At 41.3% G+C, this 20,779-nt stretch overlaps 1 long non-coding RNA gene across 1 annotated transcript in view; it reads left to right on the top strand.

The window, feature by feature from the left end:
* Positions 1–19,228: 19,228 nt before the first annotated feature.
* The window catches only part of LOC112453585, a 64,060-nt gene continuing 62,509 nt past the window's right edge, over positions 19,229–20,779 (top strand). Inside the window, exon 1 of the long non-coding RNA XR_003040637.1 lies at positions 19,229–19,283. This is a non-coding gene — a long non-coding RNA (uncharacterized LOC112453585). The remainder of the gene's footprint in view (positions 19,284–20,779) is intronic.

The raw sequence follows: 20,779 nt of genomic DNA, 5'->3' as shown, positions 1-20,779 counted from the left end.
CGCTTTGCTCCTGCAGCGGAGTTTGCTGGCGACTTTCCGATGCGTTCGCCCTCTCGGTAATGAAACCAAGAAACGGATTAGCTCCAAGGTTTGCGATAATGGCGCAAGGAAAGAATTGCTATTTGCCAAGATCCTATCCAAATCCGGTCATGAACAAGGGGTTGCATACGAAAATGTCCTGTCTTTCTTTCTTTCGCCGGGGGGCGCCCCCGCGCAGTTATTGGCCCGGTTACAAAAACGGGCTCGCAAATAAATTCGATTATAACCGCGACCCGGCGTAAACGGCGGTAAAAACGTGCATGGAGAAGTTTCGGAGCGTCGCGCCGCCGTGCCGCCTCGACGCCGCTGATATCAGTCTATTAGCCAAGCTGACAATCCCGAGTCGCGTAATAGCCGAATATGCATTATTAGGTACTCTAATAATCACTGGCCTATCCTGGTTCAAAGTCCAAGAGCAAATTTGCCGAAACGTACCTATCAGCAATTATCTCCAAATTCTATCGAGCGATACTTCGTCGCGATCGCGACATATCTTTCAACGCGACGGCAAATTGTTTGTTTTAATCGAAGATCCCGCGCCGCGTTGCGGCCGCGGTCGTTAATCGTCAGCAACAACACCGAACCTGAGCTACAACTATAAATCGCGCGCGGCAACTACTTTACGTTTGTTTCCATAAAATGCAACGGCCGCACAAGCGCCCCGGCGTTTCCCCATCGCACTTAATCCCGGGGTATTTATTCGCATAATAATAATAGTAACGCCGTTGGAGCGTTTTCAAGAATTATAGCTGTCCTTGCCTCCCACGATAAATGAGTCCGGAGGATTAGCTAAACAGTGGCTCAAAAATGTTATTATATAGCGGCATGAATATTCATCAACCGGCGAACTCAGCGGCTCGCTTTTAAAACGTTTCAACCCCGTTTCAACCCCGTTTCCTCTTGTTCCGCGGCGGAATCGCTTTGACACAGCTGAGTCAGTTTAAGTACTTGAATAGAAGTGATTATCTTCTGAGAGTCGTCTTATCCGTATGCTTAATTTTGATTACCCGCTGAATGATGTTGATAAAAAAGGCAGTTTCGCGTGCTGCATATTTTCTACGAAATTTCTAGGTTGTATTTCATGATAATATCGATTTTCGAGACATGCTTTAATAATCCTCCGAATAATATATAATACTATTAATCTTTGGAATGTATATATTATTAATCTCTCTTATTAATACTAACATAGTTTTTAACAGAATTATATCGTTCTGCGATCTGTTTTGAAAACATTTTATAATAAAATGTTTTAAAAATAATGTAAAAATAATACTCGCTTATTCTCAAGCATAGTGAATTTTTACAATAATAATAATTACTGAATGATCAGTAGAAATAAATTATTCGGTTTCTCTCTACGTGACATCTAAGAAAAGATACAATGTATTTGTAAACAACAGTGCAGTCGTGCTCAAATGTTTCAATAGGGGTTAATTAAAAGTGATAATTATATATATCTTGGAAAGTGGCCATTAAATTTACATTGGACTTTATAAAAATTAGAACACATTCGATTGAGTCACAGAATAGCGAAATAAGCGTTTTGAACTTAACTTTAGCTTTAGAAATGGGTTGCATGTCCAAGAGATTGATTTCTTCATGTAGAACAGGACCGCGGTAATTGGTAGAATGAATCTCGAGGTAAGAAGGATGGCCAATAAGGAAGGGCACGTAGGAGGCGTGTCTCGCGTCTGAGGATTACGCTATGAATTGATATCTTACTTTGATAAAAGGCCAATCGCGCCGCGTATCACAAAAAATTTGAGATTGCGATTAAATCCGCGGTTGCAATATCGACGACATCCGGGTTTCATGAGGAACGCAAGACAAACGCTGGGATTCCTCATGTTCCCATTCAATGCATGACGGAAATACGTAAGAAAATATCAGAGAGTACGACACTTAATCCTGCCAGACTTTCGTTAAAAAAAACGGCAAATGAGAGATTATACGCATTCACGTTACGTTCCTAATCTCGTGATGTATAGCGCAACTACTTTACTCGACAATTTATGCGACGGCATAAACTTGTTAATAACGCTTTCGGGACAGATCTGAAGGGAACGTGCACTGTGCGTGCGCACAAGCATAATGGCATTGCGCAACGTGCCATTGTAAAATTCTTTAAAACCCGTCGATCGCGACGTATAAATCGTTCGTCAGAAAAAAGAAAATATCGGCGAGGGTATCGCCATGCGGACTAGTTCTCGTTAAAGTTTTCGCATAAATTCCATACCGGAGGACAAATTGAAATTCTCGTTGTGCAGATAAGCGGCGGCTTAAGAGTCACGCGTACAACCGTGACGTTCATGCGGCGCGCAACGTGCACACACGCGTGCATGGTCATTGGCCGTTCAATCACGAAGTGCGTGCCCGCGATAATATACGCATAATGCCGCGGCGATATTTCGCGCCGCTCAGGAAGAGAATGCATATACCAATGCTGCCGGTGTTAAATCATATACGCGCTCGCGCGTATACGCGTCGCGCGTGTGCGTGCGTGCGCGCAAACGCGCGCTCGCTCACGGCGACTGTGAAATATTGAAAATGGTGATTAATTAAAAGGTACACTCGTTAAGCGGGATTACACGTGCGATTGATATTTTTGCCGGGACCCCGTTCGTGTAATCGCGTTAACGTGGCCGCCGAATTTAATTTGCTTTTCGTTCGATGCGCGTCCTCCCGTTCGTGATTGTCGTGCGCGCGGATTGATTCGGACTGAATAATAAGCGGGTACAGGTCCGAGGAAAGTGCAGTAATTAGCGCCTCCATGCACGACTGCAGCAGCTTCGGCCCCCTTCTCTCGCGTGCTGGCACTCGCTGTCACTGATGAGCGAGAGGGGAACCTGGCCGAACGTGTTTGACAAATTGGTTTAAATGGAAGGCACACCAGAAGAAAGCCAGTCTTAAGAAAGCACGATCCTGCTACTTCTTTAATCCCGGATAGGTCGACCGGAAAATAATCCGATAAAAAAATTTGCATGTGCGCCTCTCAGACACAATGACTTCGAATGTAACGATAAACGTAGTGCTCTATGATCTTCATCACTCAGAGCTTATCGGCTAAGAAGAGTCTGAACTACTTGCGATTCAATTTTTATAAATTTTATTCGCGATATTTTCTATATAAAAGTGCGAAAGAGTATAACCGTATGTTAATCGTCGCGATTTCGTTGTTCGCGAAGACAAATAAGGACTAATTTTGTATACTTACGATAAGTCGAAATACGAACATGTCGAGATTTCGCTGGCAGTATAGACGCAAGCGAAAGTCGATTGACAGTCGCAACGGTAGTTGAGAGAAAGAAGGTAAACATCGACGGCAAACGCGGCGGCTAGTCCGAGCACTTCGATAACGCGATAAGGTAAGGTTAAACCCATGTTTGGCGGGCAGGTTATAGGTTAAACGGTGAGCTAGGGGGTGCAACAGGTCGCGTGAACTTGGGTGAATTTTCTGTTCCAGGGCGCGCTGTCTGGCCCTCTAGCACCCCCTTCGCCCCCTTCGCCACGCCATCATTAGTCAATGTCGACGCTTGTAGCACGTGGAGCTCCGCAGAATGCAACATCTGCCTGATATCCCTCTGTATCTCTCGTACAAATCCGTGCCGCGATTTTGCCACAAGGTCAGTGATGCCCCCTTCTGTCTTGCTCTTATAAATATACAAAAAGCCGCTTTCAAGTGTGTCAAGCTATACATATATTTTTCGGACGATTAAACGAATTACGAAAATTACACATTGCTGGTGCACTCACAATGTCTGCAATAATTTTTGTCAGTAAAATTTTCTTATATCTAGATTGAAGCAAGAAAGTTTCAACACATTAAAACAATAGAATCAATTCTTTGAACTTTCAAGTATTTTTTTCAATCACTAAGATTGCATTTTTTATCAACTTTTAATGAATATCGATAAAGTAAACGGTGAAAGTTAGAACCAAGCTTTTATCGATTAAAATTAATTTTTTCTTTAACGTACAAAATGTAAAATTATTCGCCTATTTCCAATGCCAATGTTATATTAATGTATGAAAAATATGCAAGCAAAAATTAGTTAATCCGAAAGTAATATGCTGGTATGAAGAATATAAAAGACCTGTTTTTCTCACATTAAACAAATGAGAAACGATAATATTACTTACATAAACGTAGCTAGCACATGTGTATAATTTGATTCCTGTTTTATTATAATTTTATAAATCAAATAAAACAGACTAATTTACATTATTAATGATAATCAAATAAGTTATACAGATTTTTTTAATAAACAGAATTTTTAACGCGTATATAATTCTTTCGTACTATAAGAGCGATGAATAGATCAACTTCCTTCGCTGAGTTATCGTAATCGTTACTCATAGTCTCTGTAAAACATGATAAATACGTTTATACGAATCTAAGAAATAAACGCGGCAAGCACCAAAAGTCAAGTAACAGACGAGTGCGGCACAGACGACACGGGGATGAAGGTGGGACGGGCAGAAGGGTTACCACCCGCAGAATTTAGCCAGCCCTCGCTCGGTCGAAGAACAAAGCTTGATTTATTGTAATGAGTTTGCAGGAGTTAAGAGGTCTGCCCCTGCCCCCGGCCTCGATATTCAGACTCGGTGCGGTTTGATGGGGATCCTCGGATCAACCCCCGTCATAAACCCTTCTTAGCGGCGGCCACCGTCGTAACCCCCTCTGAAATATGCATGAACCCCCTGCATACTGATTGCGTTATTTGTATCACCTACGGAGAAGTCGCCGCGAAATCGCGTCTGCACTTGGCTCGCATGATCCCGCATGAAAGCCGCGAAGTTGCTCCTCTTTCGACCATCGATCGGCTCACAAAAGGCCGGATCCTCCTCGAAGGCGCCGATGCTGCCGTATCGTAACCATATCGTTACTCAAGACATCGCCAAAGACGCGTTTTTTCGCAGCTACGACGTCGTATGATCTCTCAAGGGTTCGCGAGAGGTTCTCTCGAAGATAAGATGCTTTGAAAAGCCAACCATTCTTTGCCGAGCACCGTTATAATACTTACGATAAGAGGTTGACGTTATAAGCGATAAGATTTCTTCCTGATTTTGATAATATTTTACTTTTCAATTTGTAGCACGACAGACGTGTTAAAATTTTTTTGCGGGATTATAAAACCACCGCGGTGTCAACTTCGATATCGTCAACATGTAATTATAACGATCAAATCATCGGGTGTTCGCTCGTGTCAAGAAACGATGTCGCGTTCCATCACTGTCGAACGGCGAACATCAATCGGTCTTTTCCTCGTTTCACAAACACAAGATACGTCTTCGAGTACCACATCGGTGCGACGACACGATGATCGATGATCGCCATCGACAACCTGTGTGCAAAAACAAAAAAACATTTAAGTCGCTCTCGTATTTCCGATCGTTACTTGCAAGTATCGTCCATCTTAACAATAATGTGCAATCGTGACCAGCGCATCATATATAATATATATTTATCATTATCATAGATTCCATATGGATCTCCTAATCTTTCTGTTACCTAATTAATGAAATTATTCTGTTAACGAATAATAAATTTAATATCATATTTTAATTTTAAATAAATAATTTTTGTAATCGTCTCATGTGTATTGAAATATACATTAATTATAATTATATAATTAATACTAATATTAATATTAATATTAATACTAATATCAATAATTTATGAGTGAAAATTATTTATCTGAAATCAAAATCATCAAATATCGTCAAGAAAACCGTTCTGTGGTAATTGGCTGGCTCTTCTTTCTCCCTCTCATTTCCTCGGTATAAAGATGAATAGCATTCAAAGTATTAAAAAATTCATACTATTTTATTGGAGTGATTAGAAACAGCTCTTACACGTTATCGCGTAATATTTCTCTCCCGCCCGTAGCATAAAAATGTCATCTACCTAATACAGTTTTTACCGTTGTCACGAAACGACGGGTTTTTCACAGGCTGAAATCGATCATTCGACAACGCACAGAGGGTGGCAACGCGCCGCGCATTTTGCAAACGACGAAAACCGTAAAAAATGGCGTGCGATTTGGCGGGCGAGGCCGCTCGGCCGCTCGTCGGAACGCATCGATTCCCTGCCGAAAACGCTGAATTCATTGGGAATTGACGGGGGAGCCATAACTCGCGTCTCTGTTTGACATTAATGCCTCCCCTACTTCGTGCCTCGCAGATAGGCAAGGGGGTTAAGCTCACTGCGACATATTTATGGAGAGGGCGAGATGCTATCAGGCACGAGGACTCCGGGTTCGCCCGATCGCGCGGCTGCGGAGCCCGCCCTTCCTACAATCTACTTCGCAATTATCGGGCCCGACGTTAATATTTGACCCAAACCATCGCCCCGGCGCGCTACCTCGATTTTGGAAGGAACATCGCCCAATCCCCGCACACGCATACTCGCAACCCCATCTTCCATCACGCTCGTCTCTATGGATCGCATCGTCATGTCTGCCCGTGTGCTTAGGAAAGTTTAATATTTGCGGTCGATGTAAGGACATGAAGGGATGTTGTAAAATATTTCAGGCAATCAAATGTGACAAGTGCTACATGTTAATTAATAGCTTTAATATAATTTGCATTAATTCCAATCTCTCTTTCCCTCTAGTGCAATTTGTAGACAGTTATTAGCTCTTTTATTTTTGTTCTACCAATGGTTTATGAAAGATTATTAATTCACCAAGTAAATAGGAAATATGTCAATATACAGTCTTATAATTAATTAATCTTTTTGTAGAGAATATATTCCAATATACATATATATTTATTTTATCCGAAAGAATTACGCACTATTGTCGTACTATTGTATATCGTACTATTGTCATCAATTCTTAAAATGACACGGTGATGTAGCCCTTCTTTCACTGAAACGAAGCCTAACGGTTACTATGGCCGGTTGGTCAAGGACGGAGCTCGTCGCTCGAGAGTGTCTTCGTTAGTCTTCGACACCGCACATAAGGGACCGGCCGGGGCGCGGGGGCCCCACTTGTCGCGACTCGAGGCAGAAAGCGGCGGCGGCAAGAGGACGGGGGTGTGGTGTGCGTGTAAATTAAAGGCGTCATAGATTTTCGTGGTAGCCCGCAGGATCAGGGCCTTAGATTTGCGTCCGGCAGATTACCTCGGGGGTGAAATGGGACAATGGGCGTTAGTCTGGGCCGACGGCGTATAAATAAGGATCCCCAGGAAGCTTCTGGGGGCCAGGGGGCGGCAGGCGGAGGAGATGCTCGCTTGGTAGCGACGTGGTAGCGGAGCGGAGAGAGCCCGGCTAGTGCTGAGACCGGTCGGCCGTCCATCTTGGCCGTCGCCGTGGCGGTCCTTATCTGCGCTCACAGCTCCGCTGCTAGACGTCCGGTGATCTAGGGCACTTCTCTCTCTCTCTCGCTATTGCTCTCGCTCTCGCTCTTGCTTTCGCTCTCGCTCTCTCTCTGTCTCTCTCCCGCCATCTCTTTCTCCTACCTACCTACCCTTAGACCCTTGCCTCTCGCTCGGATCTCTTCTACCTTAATTATACCGGCTCATGACGCCGCTTCTACTATCGTTCCTTCCCGTCTTTTTCTCATCTCGCGAGAGAAAGCACCCGCCACCTTTGCACGAAACCTCGGGTGATTCCGCGGTGTGACGAGGTCGATGGAGCAACCCTTGAGTCGAAGCGGCGCGTCGATCTTCGCGCTCTTTGTGGCGCACTCGAGGATGAAATAACATCGGGAAGTGTCTCGTGATTAACGATAAGGGAAATAATTTAAATAGCGCGAAAATAATTGTAACACTTAATCGGCTCCATGTTTTAGTATTATTTTCCGCGAGATTTTAGAATTTACTTTACTTAACTCAGGTCTTCTAATTCTTAACTTTATTAAGAAATTTTTTGTCTTTCTCTTTTTTAACATATTTATCCGAACGTTAAGAAACTTCACTATAGTACAAACTGGATCTTATTACAAACTAATAAATGCAATTTTTTAAAGCTTCTATAATCAACAGACGTTCGTGGAAAATTATTGAACCTGATTTATTTTGAAGAAAAAATATATTACTATCTCACGTGAAAAATGACCTAACCGGCGCTATAGGAACGCGGCTTTTGTTTAACATCCCTCATATATACTAATCGGCGACAGACAAAACGAAGGCACATCTGTATTCGGATTAGCATCGAGCGTATCGGTAGATATTTACGAGCCTGACAGGACAGGTCGAGTACTATACGGAAAGATGCCAGTGTCTCTCCCTTCGCGGAACTTGAGGAGCTTTGCGGCACGGACGGCGAGCGATGGTCCTACCAGCCACTCGGCCGCCCGACCGTCCATGTTTTCACATATAAAACTGCCCTTGACCCTTCACCCGTATAATGAGCCACCGGCGATCCATTATTCATAGGATGCGTCTTGTCTTTCTGCTCCGAATCTACGCTCGTAAGTTCCCCGTTACATCGGTCGCCGCCGCGATTTATTTTTCGGCCGAAGGGAAAGGCGCGCGAAAGGATCGGCAGAGCGCGAAGAGGACAACCAGTCGCGGACGGTAACGCGTGGAAGGAGCGGCGAAATACGCGGTGCGTCGACCTGCCTCGCTACCGGCTGCTGGGAGACGATACCGGTATTCCATTGTATGTACGAGATAGTTTTTGTACGACGTGCTGGTATTTATTGCTGCCTAAGATTGCTGATTCGAGCGTGCGCTGGATGTAATGTATGCTCGCATGTAGAAATTTCATATGCTTCGAATAACGTGTTGGTGTAACCAGTATGATATTTTATGATGTTTTAGAGAAAATAATTGCTAATTACCGTTTATTCAGTTTTGACCAACGGACGTCGGCCGTTATGAAGATGCAATCCAATTATCGAATAAAGAATTTTCAGATGACGCGGAGAAACGTAGCGAAATAATTCTGGCAATTTCTTAATTTTTCTCCACCATTTAGTTCGCTGTTTGATTCGCCGCTTGGCACCGGTCTGAGACCGCTATCCAACAGCGGAACGTGACGTAGTTGATGATCATGAAGGAAAGGGTGACCCCGTAGAGATGAGACAATGAACATGTTTCGTGAGCCAAACGCAAACCCTCGCACCCTCTCGCAACCCTCAATTGTCAGTTCACATACTCGAGAAGACTATCTTTTCCGTTCTTCCTTTTCCCTCTCCCCCGCGACTGGATAATCTCGGGAATCAATATAGCCCCGGAGCAAGTATTCGCGAGCACTCAGTACCAAGCTGCCGCTGCTATTGCTGCCACCACTTCGGCCTTGTAATTAAACCTGCTGCTAATGTACCGGCCAGACTATCGCCGTTATGCCATTCTGCCACCTTCGCGGCGTGGACTAAAAACCGACGCGTACAAAAACGGCGAGAGGACGCGTCCGACAAACGGTCTGCTCTCGCGTGCTGCTGTACGTGCGTGAGAAGGAGGACTGTGTGCAGTATCTATCAGTTATTAATCCTAGAAAAATGTAGGAAAGCTTTTATTTTGCGCTGCAGATGCATATGTATATAGGTATTATTAGCAACTGTGAACGGCATCCACTATTTTGCAAATATTCAATCTTCTATACCAAATTAGATAACATTATCGAAATTATGCGAAACTAATTTTAATTAATTCTATAAGAGTTAAGTAAACTGAATTTTTGCACAAATTCGAATTATTCGTTCATTCATTTTTAAGATTGAAGCTATTGTCCCTATGTTATTTTCCACGTTTCTGTATTGTAGATCTGTCACTTGCCACGTCAAAGAACTGTACTGTCAAGTTTTTTTATTTCATCTGTGGGGTGTGTTAATTCAGTCGTTAAACCCGTTGCGTGTAATCGTGACATTCGTTCTTTTATTAAACTCGCATTTTCGTACATCGCATGTGTTTCAAGCGCCGTATCGCGACACATGCATCTCCGACCAGGCCATAAAACCGCACGTTGCTTCGTTATTTGATTATGCACTGCGTTCGTCACTGCGACCTCCCTTGCTTTTTGATACCATATTCCATCGTCCAACTGTTTCTACTCATCGCAACGATGTCGCATCTGATTAAATTGCTATGCGAAGTCTTTTATTCTAATAATGTCTCTCAATGTGATACTTCCAACAGATATTACTCTTAAGTTTTTCTAAAAACTAATACGAGATCAATATTGCGTTTCTGTGTTTTATTAAAGTTATAATCAACATGAAAAATTGATAATGATTGCTAACGCAAGATTCTGGTGCTTTTCATTAGTCTTACAAATTGATACTAACGCGGAATGTAGTACGATCAAGATACATCAGCCGTTCTTTTTCATTAAAGCGATATATCTCGACGGAAAGAGTGTCGACTTTCCATTTTACCGGTAACGAGGCCAGCGCATAGCGCGCGTCGCTCGCTCATCCATAAAAATCCAATCAGCGGCGCACGGATATGTTGCTTGACGAAATAATATTCCCACGAGCGATAATTTATTTCCGATAGAGCTGCTCGAGTCTGCGAGGCGCGTCGACAAGGTATTCGGGTTCTGCGGTCGTCTAACGCATAGCAAGACCGCGTTTCCCTTCCCAGTGAGCGAAGCGGTGGCGGGTCTTTGGGGTCCCGTAACGGAGTCTCGTCACACAGTTGTCTGTGCATATCAAATGAACGGCACTCTCCACGATCTCGGCCGACACTCATGAAAGCTTAATCGCGGTAGCGCGTACTTATCGAACGTCGCCGGAGCCCTAGGGCTCATTCTGCGCTCTTTGCCGGCCGATCCCCTCTTCGGGGATCAGCCACCCTCGCCGAGGTGTTTCGCGGTAAAGGAAGAAACCGGGCATTAAATATTGGAACTGGTATCGGAATTATAGAGAAGTGTCTGCGTGTGAACGCTCAAAAGTCGAAAAAAGGAAGAGAAAGAAGAAAGAGAGGAAGAGATAGAAGAGCGTATAGGCAGAAAAGGAGAAGTACTGAGGTGGTCTTACGATGGTAATAGTGTGAGGCATCTTACGGAAGGTGCCGAGGGTGAATCGTGAGGAAGGTCGACGGAAAAGCCAGGTAGTATTCGCTCTAGACGGGTGAAACGACTCGGGAATGGTGAGCTTGTACGGATACACCAGGCAATTGAACTCCTTCCGTTTATTGCTTCTAATTAAACGACCGAGATATTTCTGCTACGTTTCATTAGCGTAGAGCCGAACTCACGGCACGACGGTTCGGTTAATGCATTGCCGTCGCGCGCTGCTCCTTCCTCGTAGCGCAAGAAAATTTCGGCCGCGACTCGCACGCGGCACGCGCGCGCGCGCGCGTATAACACGTGCACCTCTGCTTCTTACTGTTTCTTCATTTACGTTCAACGACTCGTCCAGCTCGTTCCAGTGCGGCCATTTTGGTCGGTCAATTAGGAGTTTCAATTATTGTATGTGTGTACACGGAAACATAAGAAATATTTTAACTGTTCAATCGATCGCAATGCAACTGTAGATTGAAGCATAGAGAATAAAGCGTAGAAAAATTTTACTTTTTGAGCTGATGATAACGAACTTGAAATCTAAAGAAAATGTTAAAATAGATAATCAACTCTTTTAATTAAATTACAGTTAATTTTAAATTAGTACAAATAAAATATAACTATGTAAATATTAGTAAGTTTATTTGTGGTTTATATATATGTAAGAATTCAACTCATCTTTTAAATACACATACGACTGCGCGATGAAGATTTAATATGTGACTTTTTAAGAACATTTTTATAGCATTCTTCATTTTCCGTTTTTATTTAGTATAGGATCTACTTCGCATTAACTTCATCGAGCTAAGATGTTCACGAAAAATTGTAATCGTCCCGACCTTACAGATTAAGAACTTACAAAATTTGTACTTTTTATTCCGAAATACACGAATTTCGTAACGTATTTCGCGAACATTTGGCGCGTATCGCGGAACTGATCGTGGCCTGCGAATCTTCTGATGAATATTCGGCGAATGTAACGAAGATGTCGTCGCGAAGGCGACGACGCCGCAGAGACGAGCGAGAGAGCGGCGACGTGACTCGCTTGCGCCAATTCTAATTTTGCCGCTGGCTCGCTTAATATCTCGTCGTAGCGAGAAGCCGGCGATAAATCTCCGGATTCATTATCATAAATTGGCCCGACGGAACCCGCACGTCGACCGGTTGATGCTGACGGCGAGCTCGTCTCATCGCACGACGACGAGGATGACAGATCAAAGCGGAGACGAGGAAGAAGTTCGATTCGCTCGTTTACGCAGGCGAGCTCGTCGTAAAAACGTCGTTTCGCTTGTCCCCTCCTCTTCTTTTCTTTCGCCCCTTCTCGCCCGTCCCACACGTACGAGCTCGCCGTTCGATTTATGGATCCGAGAACTGGTCCGTCTATAAATTAGGAGGATCGCGAAGATCGAAAGATATACGAATCCTTTTCTTTTTTTTACTGCGAATGATTATAAGCCGGAACTCTCAACCGCGCTGCTTCGGGGTTAACTGGGATTCATGTTGCCCAAAAACTAATCGTGGACCCGATCGTTTTAATTGTACGCTCTCGTTGAATGCATTTATTTTCAAAGTTAGTTTAAATATAAACTAATCTAATATTTGATATTCAGATTATGTTAACTAACTTTAGCGTGTATAATTTTTCATATGCTGATTACTGCTATTATATAAATAGTATTCAATTTCTCGCTCAATGATTCCAAACAACTTTTGAAACCCGAAGCTGTTATTAACGTTTCGAGTCAGCCTTTCCGCCGTGCACCGGCTGGTGCCACAACGATAGAAATAATTTGCAAAGATAATAAGAGAAGACATTACAGTGACGTAACTATGTTCTTCTTAGAATTTCGCGGTATTTACTTGGCTAAGCTATCTCGCATTAGCGCGCGACATGTGTCTTGCTCCACGATGTCGCGGTGACTGATTTATGCGCCTTGATCTCGGTCCTTGCTACCGAGAGAAATAACAATAACGTGGTCATAATTTTCTCCCGTGGACGTGAAATTGCATTTCTCTATTTTCCCAGGACGTTGAACTAGATCGCGAAAGCTTATACGCCGCGATAGAATCTCGTGCATCAGTTCACTTTGTATTGATCGCCGATTGATGGTCATAATTAGACGGAAACTAGAAATTTGATTATTTCCATGCACTAATTACGAATGTTAAAGGCTATTTAGATATTACTAAAATTGTAAAATTACGTTTAGTGTTTTACATATTTAAATAAGAGAGAGATGTCTCATATTTTTAATCTAAATAACGTTTTGAAACAGAATTGACTTGATATGTTTAATTTTTTATTGATTTTCTTGATTTTCATAATAATATATGCATTCTAATATTCAAACGTTCCAATTTACATAAAATATCTATAGGTCAAACAATATATATGAATATACTATGCATTTATACTAATTGTAAGTGCAGTTTGTGCTTCAAATATAGAATTCCTTCAAGAGAAACAGAATCTATTTTATTTTGCACAATAACATTGTTTTTTATTCAGCAGTCTAACTGAATGGATCGTATTAGCAAATGCAAGTACAAGATTCCTAGCAGCTAAAGGCTAAATGCATTCGGACCATGCAAGCTGAACTGGTAATACGCTCGGACTTTTATTCGAGTTTTCGCTTCGCAGCAGTCCTATCTTATCTCGGTCTGTTAATTGCCACACGCGTTTCATTATTATAGGATCGGCCACGTATTTTTTTTTGTTCCACAGGCACGGTTTTAGCATAATACAAGGTGACGCCAAGCACCTGAAGATTTATCGGGCACGTGCTATAATATAAATTACGTATTCGCTATAAATGCAGTAATTAACAGCAAACGTGATTCGGTTGGAAGGGTGCGTTCGCTCAGTGAGATGTTCTCGAATGTGAATCGCGAAACGGTATACATTCTGGACAGAGCATTTACATTGTAACTATAGCCGCGGGCATTGTAAACACATTGACACAGAACATTCAGTTAACATCGTGCATGCGGTAGGAATAATGCAACATGCGAAATTACATAATGGAATTATATTATGTCCCGCTCGCGAACCATTCTGTGAAATGTTCATATTTTCTATTGTGTGTATTTTTTAAGAGCACCTGCACGGCAAACTTGATTAAAGGGTATAGATTTTTCGTTGTTCTATATAAATCAAAATTTTATTACGCATTACATGGACATTACACAGCAAATTACAAAGAATGCATTACTTCACTTTTTACTGCGCTTGCAGCGATTACATAATCACTCTTTAACATCACACACACACAGTACTCTCGTTCTGTATTATATATTTTTGAAAATGTTTTATCTTTTCAAGACCAATTCATCATTTTAAATAAATTTACTTCATGAAAATTTGGTAATAGTAGTTTTGTTCAAAGAATAAACACTTAAGAAATACAATTAAAACGAGATAAAATCGACGATACGGTTAAAGATTAATTTTTAATCCGCACGGTGAGAAGAGGCGTTCATGTTTCGCGTGCATGTTCGGGAGACATCGGCCGCGCGAAGGTTTTCCATTCTTTTCCCAGAAAAGCCCGTGTAACCGCGCGGCAGCCAAGTGTCGAGAGCCGGAAGTCCAGTTCCGAGGCAGGCGTCGGTTGCGCTCACCTAATCTCGAAACGCTTGTCCCGGCTTAAACGAACCTTGGCCGCTAATACGCGAGTGATTAATTATTGTTACGCGTCGGTGTTACGATCTCCGCATCGGACCCTTAATGGAAATAACTAAGTATTGTTCGGGTGCATGCCTTCCGTACGGAAGCGATCCATCATGACCCGGATAATTAGTACAGCCGTGGTTGCGCGTATAATCATCACTCGGAATAATAATGGCGATCCGCCTCTCTTCCCTCTTGATGCGCCGAGAGGTGCGAAACGACGCGGCGCGGCGGGCACCATAAGCGACCCTCGTCGTGCAGTGAATCCGCGTAAACATGTGATGCCCACGTGTGGCGCTTATGCACACGTACGGGGCCGCTCGTGATACGGCGGTTAATTATTACTGACGCCTTGTACTATTTATCCATTAAATGATCGTTGTTGATACGTTATACAGATTGCTTTGTATTTCGGCATGTACGTATTTAACGAACTTTAGTTGGTGCCATTTTACGTTGAAGCTAATGCAATTTCTAATAACCAGGTGCATACTAAATCTTTAATCTACACGAAAGAAAAAGAAAGTCCACGAATTTCGTTATTATCACGTTTGCTTATTAGAAATCAGGAGGATCTTTTTTTAGCCATATTCTATAAGCAGACTTTCTCAGACGAAAAAATTATTTTGCATTAAAATAGTGTTATATTATGTATGTATTCGTGTTCTTAATTTTTCAAATGTCTGAAATAGACTCGAGTTCGCCTTTACATTTATACATACAATATTATTGCATACGTGAGATATAGTCGCTCATTATTAGCGATAGCAATTCGTTTTCAAATATGTCAAGTTTAAAGATATTTACACACCTTGTCAGAGATATTAATTACCCGGAAAGCGTCGTAAATATAAACATACTATCGTTCAAATAATGACGCGATGCGACAAGTTTCTTGCATCTGCTATGCGCGATATTCCGATTAGAAATCGTGAATCTTGGATCTAAGTAATGTTGATGAGCGATACTTAATTGGACAGCGCACTCTCTTCTAACGGTTCACTACTGTGATTAATTCTGATATAAGATTAATTTTGCATTTTTTCGCCCGTTCTTTCTAAAATGTTTCTACGTTCCGTTAATGAATGTATTCACAGTTATCTAACTCGTAAGTCCTGCAAATGATCTCTGATGTATGTTTTTCATGAATCACATTAATTTGAAGAGACAGAAACGAAAAAATTACGAAATTAAAAAGTAAATCCTAAAATGTCCTAAAACTAAATATTACTTTATAAATGTTTTAACAAAATGTAATTTACTCATTAATCGATAAATCGTTATTTTTATATTTAAATATTAAGTATTAAATAATACAATTGTAAAAAATTATATTTTTTCGTTCAAATTGTTAATTATGTTTAAAATAATTATTAATATTATTTTGTAATATCTGAGATAGAAATTCTGATGAATATTTGTTACCGTACTTCCAAATTTTGCCATATGAAAAAAATTTCGTGCATTAAGAACTAGAAACTAATTATTTCATGATTCGGTCGTCTCTGTAATACAGAATATACTTATTTCTGGTCTAGCGAAATCTTATTTACCGGACAGGGTTCGCGACGCAGTGCCACGAGACTTTGGAAAAATCAATCCCTCTCGCTGCGCAGAGCCAGTGTCGGTGCAATTCATTTGCATGGAAATTGCACCCCACGGAGACGGCTGCACTCCGGTATCGATTTTAAGTGGACCGCCTGTTCCGTCAGCCTCCTGTCTCGTCTTCTCCTGGACAGAAGCTACTCGAAGTCGCGCAAGCGCCACCGTAGAAACTTCTTCCATGGATTTCGCGAAAGCCCCGAATCCGATTCGACCAAGAACGTCACTGCCTTCCGCGGACTAGCGTGAATTCTTTTCGAGAAAGTCGAAATAACGACTGCGCGTGATTCGCTTGTATCGGAAAGATATTTATCTGATAATTTACATAAAACTAAATGCAAATAAAATTGTTTGTATTAAATCTTACATTTACGTAATCAAAGATTAAATTGAAGTTTTGCTGGTCAACAAAATCAGATTTGTGATCGAATCGCAATTTTTTAATATAAATGTTTCTTCTCGAGCTGCAAGTATTATCGTAAAATCGGGTTAAAAAAGACAAAAGTTATAAAGTCACGTTTTCTTCGAGGCGGGCTGTAAGATAGCGGCGAATTTAAAATTAGTCAGGAATCTACAGCAAATTTCGCTTTGTTGCCGGAGCGGGATTAGCGAAGGAGGGAGAGAAAGAGTGGTCTTCGCGTCGAGCGAATTACGAATTATACACGAGGCGGAAAGTAGCTACCGAACAAAAGTCGCTGTTTTAGGATCGCGGCCTTCGCCTGGTGTGTACTCGGGGAAGTGCGAGTGGATTAGCTATCCCTCGTGGCCAGTACATAAGGACAATAAGCCAAAAAGTTGGTAAGGCAGGCATGGCGGACGCCGTAACCCGTTATGAAGCTCAGGGGTGAAGTCAAGATTGTAATTAGCCGACGCTAAGTTTCGAGGTTTCCTCGGTATATTTGCATGCGATACGCTCTCTCTTCCCGCCACCTTCCCCTTCGCCTCCAACTACCGACTGCGTCTCTACGCTAACCGCCTACAGACAGCACGCGTTTACGCGATTTCGTCGGCGCAATGAGGGTATGTATGAGATAGAGGCGGGATGCACAGCACGTATCAAAATTTCGTATCGCATGCCTCGGCATCCTCTAACAATTCGCTCTCCCTCGGTGAGTCTTAACGGGCGAACGCGTCTTGCGCTTTTATATTCTTTTGATATTAACCTGAAGAACTCTCGCAAGTCGGGCCCGTGCGAAGATATTTTTTAAGTTCTCGCGGTGCGATCATGCATAATGAGTACGTGAAACACGAGTTCTTGAATATAAGTATCGTGACACGTGTCGACATATTAAATCCTCTCACCGCGGATTAATCGAATGATACGCATGCATGATTGCATTGCTCCACATTTTACCAAAACATCAACGTTCTACTTTTACTAACTTACCAACTGCGTATATAATACTATGTACTTGAATAGCACATGATTATGTATCTTCATATAATTACTTCAGAATTTACTGCAAATATTGTGACTTAAAAAGAAATGTTGTAATAAATATTGTAACTTATAGGCAAATAGAAAATGACTTCTCGCTGAAATGAGAAGCATCTAGCTTATCGACTACGCTGCCCGATATGGAATCAGCGCAGTCTTTCGAAACTTCAATTTTGCTAGTTGAGACGTCGATGGCGTCCACGTGAATTTAGATTTAATCCCTGGGTACCGGTATATACGAAGCGAGCGTTACAAGCCGAGCGTGTCGATGAATAAATAACGACTCAGCAAACCTCTTCGACAATCGAAGCACCCGTACGCCAGGATGGAAGTTTTATTGTCAACGATCGCGGGTATCGAAGTGAATGAGCCCGGAATAAAAGGAGTCATTCGACTCCCGGAGGGGTGGCGGGCGACGAGGGTCGGGCGAAGAAAGGTAGCGCGCCCTCTGTCTCTGTTAATGCATCGCCTCCGGAATGGCCGATTAATTCCAACTACGGGAAGGAAGCGACTATAACTCGTCTCCGAGGAAGCATTCTTAATCCGCGCACTCTTTATTCTCGGGCTTCGCTCTTGTTCCCCCCGTCCCGACCTACCTCCCCTGATCCCCATCGGGGAAGAAATCTCTTACCCTCGTCGCAGAGACCGCGTGCACGTTCCTCGGTGTTCCACGAACAGCCAGAACACTGTCACTGGCAATACACGTTGTTTCTTTCGAAGGAGGCCCCGTTATTTTATGACTATAGTTTTTATTAGGATTCTAGAAGTATAGGTTTTATCATGGTTTATTGCTTTATGATGCTATTGTTGATAATTATTTATTTAACAACGCTTGAATTCAAAATATCTCTTGTGTTGCGTTTCGAAGTTTTCGCCGATTTCAATGTAATTTAGTTTTTGTTGTCGATTTGAATATATTATTTTTGATCAAACATTATTGGCGGAACAAACATTTATTTTTGGTAATTTAGTGATTAGTTTTCACGAATTGACGCGGAGATAATACATGAATCGCCGCGCCGGGTCGAGTAATTTAAGTATCGAAAACCTATATGTTATATCCATAATTTACTAATAATATATGCATATTAGAAGATATATGTACTTGAAATATATTGTACACTATATTAAATTTTGAGTATATATTTTTGGATGATCCATCGTGACTTAATTCAAGTTCGTTAATTACATCGCATCGCAGAATATTAAAATAAAATTGCCACTTAGACAATTTTTGGTTATTGACGTTACGTGTATGGAGAGGATTGATTTTAGCCGAGTCGCAACAATAAATCTATATATATATAATTATTATTAATACCACATTTTAATATTTGCCAAATATAAATTTCGGCATTTGTATTTCGATGACTTATATTTTTCTCGTGAATAATCTATTTGTTATTTTATATTTGTTACTCTAACAAAACTAAACCTGTTTATAATTATATTATGCATGTAACAATTATCTTTAAAATATTAATTATTTTAGATACTAATTTGATTGTATTTGTATGTTGCAGATAACGTAATATCACAACTCTTATCACAACTCTGCTGCTGCGCATCGTATATCGGTGAGTGAGAAATTATTTTTAATTTTAATATGAGGTAATAAATCTCTAAGAATTAAAGATGTATATAAAAGAAAAATTGAAAATATTTTGTAATTACATATATTTTAACTAATGTAGTTAATAAGAAGATACGCTATTAAATCTTGATTGTATTTATTCCGGGATTTATTCTTATATTTTATCTCCGCGTCAATTTTAATCTTTTATAGTCTATCTATACATACTTTTTTATGGCCTTATTTTATGTCGTTTAAAAGAAAAACGACACCATGTGTAGGATAAGCAATATCGTATTTTATCGTAATAGTTAGAACAATGTTTTACATAAATTATCTCACGATTAATCATTTATATGTATATAAAAAAATATTTAATATATTAAAATTTAATGTATTATACTTCTAATCAGTATTTATACATATTGATAAATTACAACAATATTATTTAAACTGCCACTTCGGCAGAAAAATTGCTAATTCGAGATATTCGCATACGCTTTTCGCATATTCGGTTTCGCGCGGACTGGAAAGCATGGACGAAGTGAAGCTCGCCGAAACACGTACGGCAATTACAGTGGCCATCCCGGAAAATAGAGGGTCTCTATCCCACGATTGTTATCTACACGTGTTGTTTATTGATTGTCTCGTTGTCTCGAGGCAACCGGCAACGTACGTCGTAGGACCAAAAGCACGGCTGGCGGTAATTGCCACCGAGCGAAGAGGCGTAACAGAATGTACGTTGTGCGCGTGTTTTCGAAGAATTAAATTTCAGAAGGGATTAAATTTAAATGTATAGAGAATGGGGGGCAGGGTAAAAGGATTTCCGTCGTAAATATCGCGAATTCGGAATAGCTCGTATTTGTGCGCAAGTATACCAACTCCTTCTCGCGCGAATTATCAACGGGGTATTAACGTATTATTACTTATTAAACATAATCTCGTAAAAATGTATGCGAGACATGCGAGTACTCCAAACAATCTATCTAGAAGTGCCTAATCTTAAGTACAATCTATAAGGACATCTTTTATATACTTTTTGCATTACTTTGGATTTTTTTGTTACTGATATATCTATGATTGGGAGATTCTAGTATCTTTTATTATTAAAATCAATCCGCTAATTACTCGCGAAGCTATTACATATTTTGCAAATTATATACTTAATTTATCAACTTAGGTTAAAAAAGTAATATAAAATTTCCAAGACTGGAGGAAAGAGAAAGATAGACATCTAAATCACGCGTCCGTTATTCCGCGCGTCTGTTATTCGTCATATTTTCTAAAGCATCGACAGTTTCCATTAGATTATCGAGTTAAACTTCCAATAAAAAGCATGAATTACCGGGATCTTCCTATATAGCCGATGAAATTCCGGTGGAAGGTTCGAACCGATCTCGACGGGAGTTCCACATCCAATTTTCCTTGCATGATCCCGCGATGAACGGCGCGTATCGGGAGACTTCTGCCGGTATGGAGAGACTTCTCCTCTCCCCATAC

The sequence above is a fragment of the Temnothorax curvispinosus genome, unplaced genomic scaffold (genome assembly GCF_003070985.1).
Source record: "Temnothorax curvispinosus isolate PA1 unplaced genomic scaffold, ASM307098v1 QBEX01004528.1, whole genome shotgun sequence".
Classification (NCBI taxonomy): domain Eukaryota; kingdom Metazoa; phylum Arthropoda; class Insecta; order Hymenoptera; family Formicidae; genus Temnothorax; species Temnothorax curvispinosus.
Note: the sequence above shows the minus strand (reverse complement) of the source record. Positions and strands in the feature narration are given on the sequence as shown.